Genomic DNA, 10390 nt, shown 5'->3' with positions numbered 1-10390 from the left:
GACTCTCCTCACAACTCATTGGCCAAAACTAATCAGCAGGCAACTACTGTGGTGCCAAAAAATACAATCTCGCCATGATCTTGGGAGAATGAGCATGGAAGTATTCATAGAAGAACACTAATGACTGGGGTAGGTTTTTAACTGATAGACATCTGGTTTACATCCAAATACTCCCTGGATTTGTTATCACCAATGACAAATCAAGTGAACACATTTTAACTTCATATTTCTAGAGTTTCCTGTAGCACTTTAAATTGTTGAATACCTGATCCTTCACTAAATTCTATGCATTTTGGCCTCCTACTTCATTAAGGATGTTTTTATTATAAGTAATAAAAAATATCAATGATGGTTTGAAGATTAACATGGACTATCTTTGGTTCAGGTAAGAAAAAAGACTAAAACATTTGAAAATTCTTCTATTACAAAATGCCTAGAAATACTGGATGCAAGAAGCAAAAGAGAAAATAAAAATCAAGTATATAATTAAGTGACAAAGAGATAAGTAAAAAGCTGAAAGTTTTTATGAATTTAAGGTAAGAGGATTTCCTTAAATAAGATACAAAATCCATAAACCATAAAGAAAATATTGCAATACACCTAACACATTAAAATTTAAGTCATTCATATAAATTGATATGTAAAAAATTAAATGACAAATAACATATTGGAAAGAAATATTTCTCACCCTTATATTAGATAAAGGGTTTATATAAAGAATACATAGAAGACATGGTTCCATAGTGTAGCAGTTAACATGTCTGCTTTCCATGTAGATAGTCCTGGATTCACACCCCAGTGGAACCACAGTCCATGGTCTGAACAAGCCCGATATCTGATCTCAGAAGCAATTTTGCAATATCTAATAAATTTGATGTTGCATGTATTTTACATCCCAGTAATCCTAGGTCTATAGAAACTCTCCCATATATGCATATTTTAAAAATATGTCTCAAAAAAAAAAGTGTCTCATGCAGCAATGTTTGTAATAGAATAAATATGGGAGAAAAGCCCTCTAAATATTCCTCAGTAGGTGACTACATACAATAAAATGCTATGTGGCAAATAAATTATATGAACTAGATCATACAGTATCAACATCAATATAATGTTGAAAGGGAAAAGCAAGTGGATATATATTATAATTTAAAATATTTTAAAAACCAATAATATATATTATTTATGAATTCATTAACTTGTGGTAAAAGTAAAATACTTATCTATAAACAATATTTACCAACCTTATGGTCTCATGGTAGTGGATATCCCTGAGATTTGGGATAGAGTGCATGAGGAAGAATGGTAGGCAGCCTCTAAGATGGTTTCTGATGATTCTCATCTTCTAATACTCATGCTGTTATATAGTCACTTTCCTTTAGTATGGGCTGGACCTTGCAACTCACTTTAAAGAAATCAAATATGGTAAAAGTAAGGGGCTATTACTTCAGAGATTAGGTTATGAAAAGATAGTGACTACCATCTTGAGTGTTCTCTTTTGCTTGAGGAAACCAAATATTGTGTTGTGAGATGCCCTATAGAGGGGCTCATGTGGCAAGGAATGGAGGGAGGCCTCTGGCCAACAGATAGCAGGGAACTAGGCTCTTGTTCAACAGCCCATAAAAAACTAAATTCTGAAAACACCATTTGTGTGATCTTGAAAATAGATCATCCCTCAGTCAAGCCATCAGATGATACCATAGCCCTGGCTAATTCCTTGATTATAGCCTTGTGAAAGACTTTAAAGCAGAAGCCCTTAATTAAGGCATATATAAATTCCTGCCCCACAGAAACTGTAAAGCAGTAATTGCCTATTGTTTTAAACCATTGAGTTTGTTAATTAGCAATAGATAACACCTACGAGAAGGGTGATGAAATAACTGAAAATGTCTGATAGCTTGGTAAAATCAGCAGGTTTTCACCAAGGCACTTGTTCCCATTCTCTGATTTTATCTTCATGTTGGTAGTAGCCTTAACTTCGCTCAAATCTATCCAGTGCTGTCCTAGTGATATAATGGAAGCAACATGTATAATTAAAAATTTTCTAGCCACCATGTTTAAAAAAGTTAATAGAACCAGGTGAAATTCACTTTAATATTATATTTTCTTTAACTCATTATATTAAAAAATATTCTTATTTTAACATATAATCTACATAAACAAATTATTGAGATATTTTACATTTTTATACTAAATATTGGAAATCTGATTTGTGCTAAATATCTCACTTTGGACACTAAAATTTCATTAGAAACATTTGGTGTATATTTCATAAAATGTAGAGTTGAGAAAGTAGAGTTGCAGCACAAATTTTTTTAAAAAATATATTTAAAAGTTTTCCAAAAATGAAATTGGGTATTGTTTTTAAATTAAAATTAAAGAAATTTTAAATTCCATTTCTCGGTTGTACTAGACATATTTCAAGTACTCAATAGCCATATGTGGGGAGTGGTTACTATACTGGACAGCCTGTTTCTAGAGATTATCTCTCCTGAGACAGTACTTTTCCCCCTGCCCTCCTACTAGTAATTTCTCTGTGTAACTTTTTGGCTAATTTGGGTTATATATTGTTTTCTAAACCAATCTCTATAAAGGAGGAATGATGTTTCACTTCAGAGTTGTTCTCAGCAATCTGTGTGGATTAGATTCATCTGAGGAGATTTTTGTTCCCAAGTCTCACATCAGAAATTCTGATGGACTTAACTGGTGCTGAGTCCCATGCTGGTATTTGTTAAGAGCTCCCAGTGGAAGAGGGATAAACAATATAGAGAGTATGCCAATTTACCAATTAAAACATAATCTCTGGGCTCTTCTGTCGTCATTTTAAGTCCAGCTCCATATGATGCTCTGCCACCACTGCTTCATGCCAGCACCCTGCAGCGGACAACTCTGCCACCATGGAGAGCATGAATGAGTACAGCAACACAAAATTTGCAGAGGGCTCCAAGATCATCCTGGGTAAGAATCAGCAGGAGGACTGTAAAATATTTGTTGGAAGCTTGAGCTGGGGTACAATCAAGTAAGATCTGACTGAATATTTATTTCAGTCTGGGGAAGTTTTAATTGCACAATTAAAATAGACCCATTCACTGGGAAGATTAAGAGGATTTGTATATTTGCTCTTCAAAGATGCTGCTAGTGTTGATAAAGTTTTGAAACCGAAGAAACAAACTGAATGGCAAATTTGCCTCAAAAAGGCAAAAATTTTTAAAGGGAAAGAACTTCCCAAAAAAGGTTTTTGTGGGTGGACTGAGCCCAGATACTTTCGAAGAACAAATTAAAGAATATTTTGAAGGCTTTGGAGAGATTGAAAATGAATTTCCTATGGATACAAAAACAAATAAAATAAGATGATTTTATCACATGCAGATGAAAAGCCAGTAAAGAAATTGTTAGAAAGCAGGTATCAAGTTGGTTCTGAGAAGTATGAAATCAAAGCTACACAACCCAAAGAGGTATATAGAAACAACAACAAAAAGGAGAAAGAAGTGCTACAGCTGGTGGAGGAAGTGATTCTAGGGGTCATGGCCAAGGTCAGGGCCAAAACTGGAACCAAGGATTTAACAACAATTATGACAAGGACGTAGAAATTACAATGGTGCCTATGGCAGTGATCAAAACTATAGTACCTGTGATTATACTAGGTATAACGATGGGAACTATGCGTATGGACAGGGTTAAGCAAACTACAGTGGCCAACAGAGCACTTATGGCAAGGTGTCTCAAGGGTGTGGCAATCACTAATACAATTATTAGCCTTACTGAAGGAGGACATTGGGGAGAAAACAGGAGGGAATTGCTAAAGTAAGCCATCTTGCAGGACGACATTGAAGATTGGTCTTCTGTTGATTTAAGACGATTATGTAAAAGACTTTCTTGTGTACGAGACACAACTGTGCCCAATTCTATATAGCTGCCAATTCGTTTTCTTTGTTTTTACTTTGTTTTTTGTTGTCTGTGTGACTCAAGGTGAATTTGTGTTTATACAAATTTTATCTTTATGACTTCATTTTAAATCTTAAATAAATACTTTCTTATGTGAAAACCAACCCAAACCAAAACCAAAACCAAAACCAAAAAAACAATCTCTGGGATAGACCCTGGGCATTACTATTAAATATAACAACAACAGAAACAGATTACTCTAATGCAAAGTCAAAGAAAGGAATAAATAACTCTTGGAATCAAGGTCCAGCCTTGAAAATTTGCATAAGATTCTCCTGACAATACCAGGATTCCTGAGAAAGAAATATGATTATCAGGACAGAAAGGCCAGTTTTGCTAGAAAGGAGACATACATTCTGTGTAGATAACCAGCCATGCCTACTATATGTTCGGGATTTTCCTTCTAACTCTAAGATTTATCTTTGGTCTCCATTGCTCTGTTACGCTCCTGGTCTCCTGCGAATTTAGTGTTCCCCTAGGTTCTGTTTGCTACTAGATTCTTTTATAACTACATTTTGCTTTGTTTCTCTCTTCTTCATCTTAGGTTTTAACTTCCACCTATAACTTGAAGACTCCTGGCTCCAACAAGAATAATCCATAGCATTTCTTTGCTTCCTACATTTCAGACGATCACTTGAAAATGTTCCTGATTCATTGCATTGCATCCTGGCTGCAAGACTTATTGTTCTTTTTCACATGAACTTTTGATATTTCATATTAACACATCAATTTACATGGCTTTTGTGCTATAGCAGTTACTATATGTTTTAGCAGCATAATTTATATTCAACAGTATTTTTAGAATTTTCAGCTACCCAAATAATTATTATTTTTTTTAATTCAGTGCTATAAAATTTACTCCTGACTACAGTAGTGTAATTTTAATGTGCTTAAATGATAAATATACTATGACAATGCCTAAAAACCTATAAAACTTTCAGGAAAAGTGGGATTTTAGTTTTTAATGTGCAAGAGCTATTGTTATAATGCCAAGATCCAGAGCTTTGCTACATTTATTGGCCTCTGGTCTAGCCTCTCTTTACAGTTTCTAGCACGGTGGAAGGACTTTCACAAAATTTGTTAGAGAAAATGCTAATCTGTTATCTCAGAGGTAGAGTCAGAAAATCTTCACAATATTATGTTGAAATGATTTGAAAACATGACCAATGCAAAATTTCCAGAATGGAAACAGTTATTTCTCAACTCAGTAGGTTATTCAGAGGAACATTCTGTAAGATAGCTCTCTCTTAAAATTGTTTACAATGTTTTATTCATTAATTTCACTTCTAAGATCTTATCCTAATGAGATAAACAAAAATACAGTGAAACTATACCAAAAGATATTACTCAAAATAGTCATTGTTATTGAGGTTTTAGAAATATGCTGCATTTCCAGCAATAAAGATAATTTAGGTAATTGGATTATTATACAAATTTTCAAATTTGTTTATGAAAAAATTTTAAATATAAGAGGACATATTTTTGGTATATTATTAAGTGAAAAAAAATCCTAAGAGAAATGTTAAAAAATCTGAAATTTGTATGGAACCAGAAAAGACTTAGCCAAAGTGATCTTGAGAAAGAACAAAACTGGAAGGAGGGATTGATAAAAGAGTGCAAGCTTAGTAAAAATTAACAGGATAGGTGGAGTTTTTTTTTACAGTGTAGACATATATTAAATCACAATGTTGTACACTTTAAATATCTTATAATTTTATGTTAATTTACCTCAATAAAGCTAAAATATTTTTAAATATAAAAGGAAGTTTAGTACTTAACCAAGCATGAGAGTGAGGTTTTAGAATTGACCCCAGATGCACAATTGAAGAGTGTTGTCTCATCCTTCTCCCTATATTCTCCATGATGCCACATTCCAACAAATACAATAGTGTCATTATCACCTCTTTTGATGTACTTTTAAATAGACTTCCTTCCTCTCTATAATATATTGCCTCGATATTCAACAAACATCTATTGGTTATTTATTATGCAAAATTGCTGTGGATATGGGCTGGGGTTACAGAATTAGGGAAAAGTAATTTTACTGAAAAAAAGAGTAACAATTATAATAACTGCCATTTATTGAATTCAGATACACTACATGTGTTAAAAATATTGTCTCATTTAATCCTAACAACAATCTTAATTTTCAGAAGACAAAAATGCTTAGAAAAAAGGTGTGGACTGTTACTTTCATCCACTGCTAGCAGATATGCAAAATGGTAGAGTCTATTTAGAAAACAAGTTGCCATTTTTTTTTAAATGAAAAAATACAGCTATCATGTTTCATTCGTTCAATACCTAGATATTTATAATGGCAAAATAAAACTCAAAGACTTATACAAATGTTCATAGCATCTTTATTTATAATAGCTTCCAACTGGAAATAACCCAAATGTCAAAGAAAATAAAATAAAATTATGAACATACAGTTGATGAATTAGTATAAAAATATTAAACATTTTTGAATAATTTTTAAAATAAGGGGAAACTTTTATTAAGTTATTTCTGAAAAAAAATTTTAAAAATATTTTGAAAGGAAGTTCATCCTGCTTAAAAGATTCTACACCAGTCTGCTCTAGGATTTAAAAAAGTTGTGATTCATCCAGCATCTCCACCAGAATTTCTGATGATTATTTTGGGGTATGAGACTATGGAGGAAAAACAATGGGCCTGTAAGAAGGAGGTAGACTTGCTTTCCCTGGCTGTCTCTACCAAAGAGTTCCTATTTCTTGAATTACCTTTCCACCTCCCGTGCAATGCAAGGCATGGAGCAACCAATTATAAAACAAAGACATAAAGCCATACCAAAAATGTGATGCAAAAAAATAGACAATTGGAAATGACCAATATTTCAGGCAAGAGGGAAGGAAGTTTGTATATGGATGGATACACACACACATACACACACACACACACACATGTGCACACACACATATATATATATACACACATATATAGTGAGAAATTTAATTATGCTGTGCCTTAATATAGTTTTCTTTCTGTTTTTTGTGCTTGAATCTATGGGTTGATAGTCTTCATCATATTTGAAAAAAGAACTGACCATTATTTCTTCAATTATTTTTTCATTCCTCCCTTTACCTCTTCTTTGAAAATTTCGATTGCACATATATTTAGCTTCTTGATGTTGTCTCAAAGATTACTGAGACTCTGTTTTTGTTGTTTGAGTGTTTTTTCTGTTTCATTTTAAATAGTTTCTACTGCCAGATCCTCGAGTTCACTGATATTTGCTTAATCTATTGTTAATTTCTTCAAATATTCATTTTAGACATTATATTTTTCATATCTAAAACTTCCAGTTTTTAAAATATATATCTTCCATGTCTCCACTAACATATTCAGTTTTTCCAGTATCTCCTCAAACATATGGAATACATTTATAATAATGATTAAAGTCTTTATGTACTAATTTTGTCATTTATATAATTTCTAGGTTGATGTCAATTGATCTATTTTTCTCCTAATTATGGATCTTATTTTCCTCTTTCTTTTCATTACTTTACATCCTTTCACATATTTGTGAATTTAGTTCAGAGAAACAGTTATTTTCAAAGTAGTTATATTAATGTTCATCATAAAATTTGATTATAGTCCTATAATGTCTTACAGCTTATACTTCAACCAGTGTGTGGCCTCAATCCTCATTCTTTACAAGCTTACACTGATTCTTGGCCTTTAACTTTTGTGTAAATTGGCTTCCAATACCTCTTTTTTCAACACCAGCCATGATGTTTAAATACACTTAGTTTTTCTCTCTCCCAATAGATGACCTCTCATTTGCTTTTATATTCCTGTGGGTTTTCATCTATCATCTTCTCATTTTTCTTGTTCTTTAAGGCTTATTTTTGTTTAGTCTTGCCAATAACTCAACAGGAGGATTGAAAAAAATCAATATTTTCTATCCAGAAATGTTGACCAACCACCTAAATTCCGAACAAAAGTTAAACAGTAGTGAAGACGAGAACACCTGCCTAGTTAACTGAATCAGTCTGATAAACCCCAGAAAGCCACAAGACAGGAGATATTGATGCCAAATTGCCTTCATCTTCTGTGTGATGATAGTATATGTGAGTAAAGACAGATTATTACTGAGATAACTAACTTATAAATAGGATCAATAAAACACTGTAGGAATTTGAGAGTATTTTGTTTGACCCAATGTTGGGTTAGCTTTTCAAATATCCCTTTAATGACAGAAACAGGCCCTCTGGAAACAAAACAAACAAAAAACAGAGACCAGAAATTGACTAGAAGTTATTACCCAGAATTGGCATCAAATGAATAAAACTGGATACTGAATAATGTTAGAAACCAGAGAAGTAAGATTTATTATTAGTTCAAAGGAACAAGGTACAACTATAAGTGAGGTTGAAAATTTAGTCATATGAATCTAAAAACAAAATAGTTTTTATGTTAAAAGCAAAAATGTATAAACGAAGCCTGGGACTCCTGATAATATTTATTGTACATATGTATGAGACACCTATAATTCACTTAGTCAGGTACTGATTTAAAAAGATTGGCTGGATTTAAAAGCAAAAATCTTTGTAGAAAATATTATAGAATCTACAAAACATCATTAGAACTACTATATGAGGTGCAAGATTATAAAATATAAGATTAATGTATTGTAATTCATTGTATATTTATATACCAGCAATGAAAAATCAGAAATTGAAATTTAAAAATCAATACCATTTTAAAAGCATCCAAAATATAAACTACTCAGGGATAAACCTGACAAAAGATGTGTAAAGCCTGTACAATAAAAACTATAATACCCACTATAGACAGATTCGAGACTCAAATTAAACTCAAATTAATTGAAAGAACAACTGCATGCAAATTCTAACTTCCAAATTGATCTATATGTTCAGTATAATATGAATCAAAATCCCAATGAGCCTTTCTTGCAGAGATTGGAAAGCTGATTCTACAGTTCATTTGAAAGCACAAATATCCTAAAATAGACAAAGCAACTTTGATTTTAAAAAAGGACAATGTAGGAGGGGTAACACTACTTTATTTTGGTAGTTATTATAAAGCTATAATAATCAAAACAGCATGATGTTAGCAACAAGATAGACAGATCAGTGAAACAGAATCCAAAAATCAATTCACACATATACAGACAACTGATTTAAAAAAATGGTGAATAAGAATTTCTGTGGAGAAATTACAGTTTTTCAAAATATGGCGCTGGAACAATTGAATATTTTTATATGCTAAAATTATACTTTAATTCACAGCTTGCTCCATATACAAATATACAAAAAGGTATTATAGTCTTGACTGTAAAAGGTAAAACTGTAAAACTTCTAGAAGAAAGCATAAGAGAAAATTTGTGACCTTGGATAGGCAAAGATTTTTTTCTAATGTAAAAAGCACTATTTAGAAGAAGACATGATCTATAAAGAGAAAAACATTAATAAATCAGACTTCAATGAAAGTAAAAAACTATCACTCTTTCATAGACTTTGTTAAGAGAATGAAAAGATAATCAATCCTTAGATTGGGAGAAACTATTTGCAAAGCATAAATCTGCTAAAAGACTAGTGCTTAAAAAAAATTATATATATATATATGCATATATATATGTACACACACATATATATATTTTTAAATATCTTAAAACTTTATAATATGATAAAATATCAACCTAATTAAGATATAGGCAAGAGATTTGAGTAGCTTTGTCATTTGCCACTGCTAACTTTATAGGTGGCTAATATTAAAAACACTGGGCACACCAAGTGTTGGCAAAGATTTAGAGAACTGAAGCTCTCATACATGGTGGTGGGAATTCAAAGTGGTGTAGTTACTATGGAAAATAGTTTGACACTTTCTTAAAAAGTGCGACCTAAATCTCCCATGTGTCCCATGTGTTCATAACCCTAAGAGAAATAGAAAGGTATGTCTATAGAGATCTGTGCATGGATATGTATAGCAGTTTTATTTGTAATAGTCCCAAATTAGAAAAAAAGTCAAATGACTACCAAAAAATAAATGAATAAAAAATTCTCACATATCCATATAATGGCATACTATCCAAGAATAAAAGAAAGCAATAATTGTGATATAAATCTTAAAATAATCATGTTGCATGAAAGATGCAATATAAATATATATACTGTGGGGTCTCACATATTAAATTCTAGGAAAACGATTATGACAGAAAGCAGATAAGTGATTGACGAGGGTTTTAGAAGATCAGGTCAGAGAGTGAGGGATGATAAAAATGCCCATGGAAAAACTTTTGGGGCATGATTGTTATGTTTACTATCTCAATCATGGTCATAATTTCACTGGTGTATACATAAATTAAAACGTATCAAATTGAACACTTTAGATAAAAGCAATTAATTGTGCAACAATTATATCTTAGTAAGGTTGTAAGATATATATATATTTTTAAATCTGTGATTAA

The 10390-nt window shown here is 31.8% G+C and overlaps 1 pseudogene; it reads left to right on the top strand.

Moving 5' to 3' along the window:
• The first annotated feature begins 2798 nt into the window (after positions 1-2798).
• LOC102885726 lies at positions 2799-3762 on the top strand (annotated as a pseudogene).
• The last annotated feature ends 6628 nt before the right edge of the window (positions 3763-10390 follow it).

The sequence above is a fragment of the Pteropus alecto genome, unplaced genomic scaffold, assembly GCF_000325575.1.
Source record: "Pteropus alecto unplaced genomic scaffold, ASM32557v1 scaffold81, whole genome shotgun sequence".
NCBI classification, from domain to species: domain Eukaryota; kingdom Metazoa; phylum Chordata; class Mammalia; order Chiroptera; family Pteropodidae; genus Pteropus; species Pteropus alecto.
Note: the sequence above shows the minus strand (reverse complement) of the source record. Positions and strands in the feature narration are given on the sequence as shown.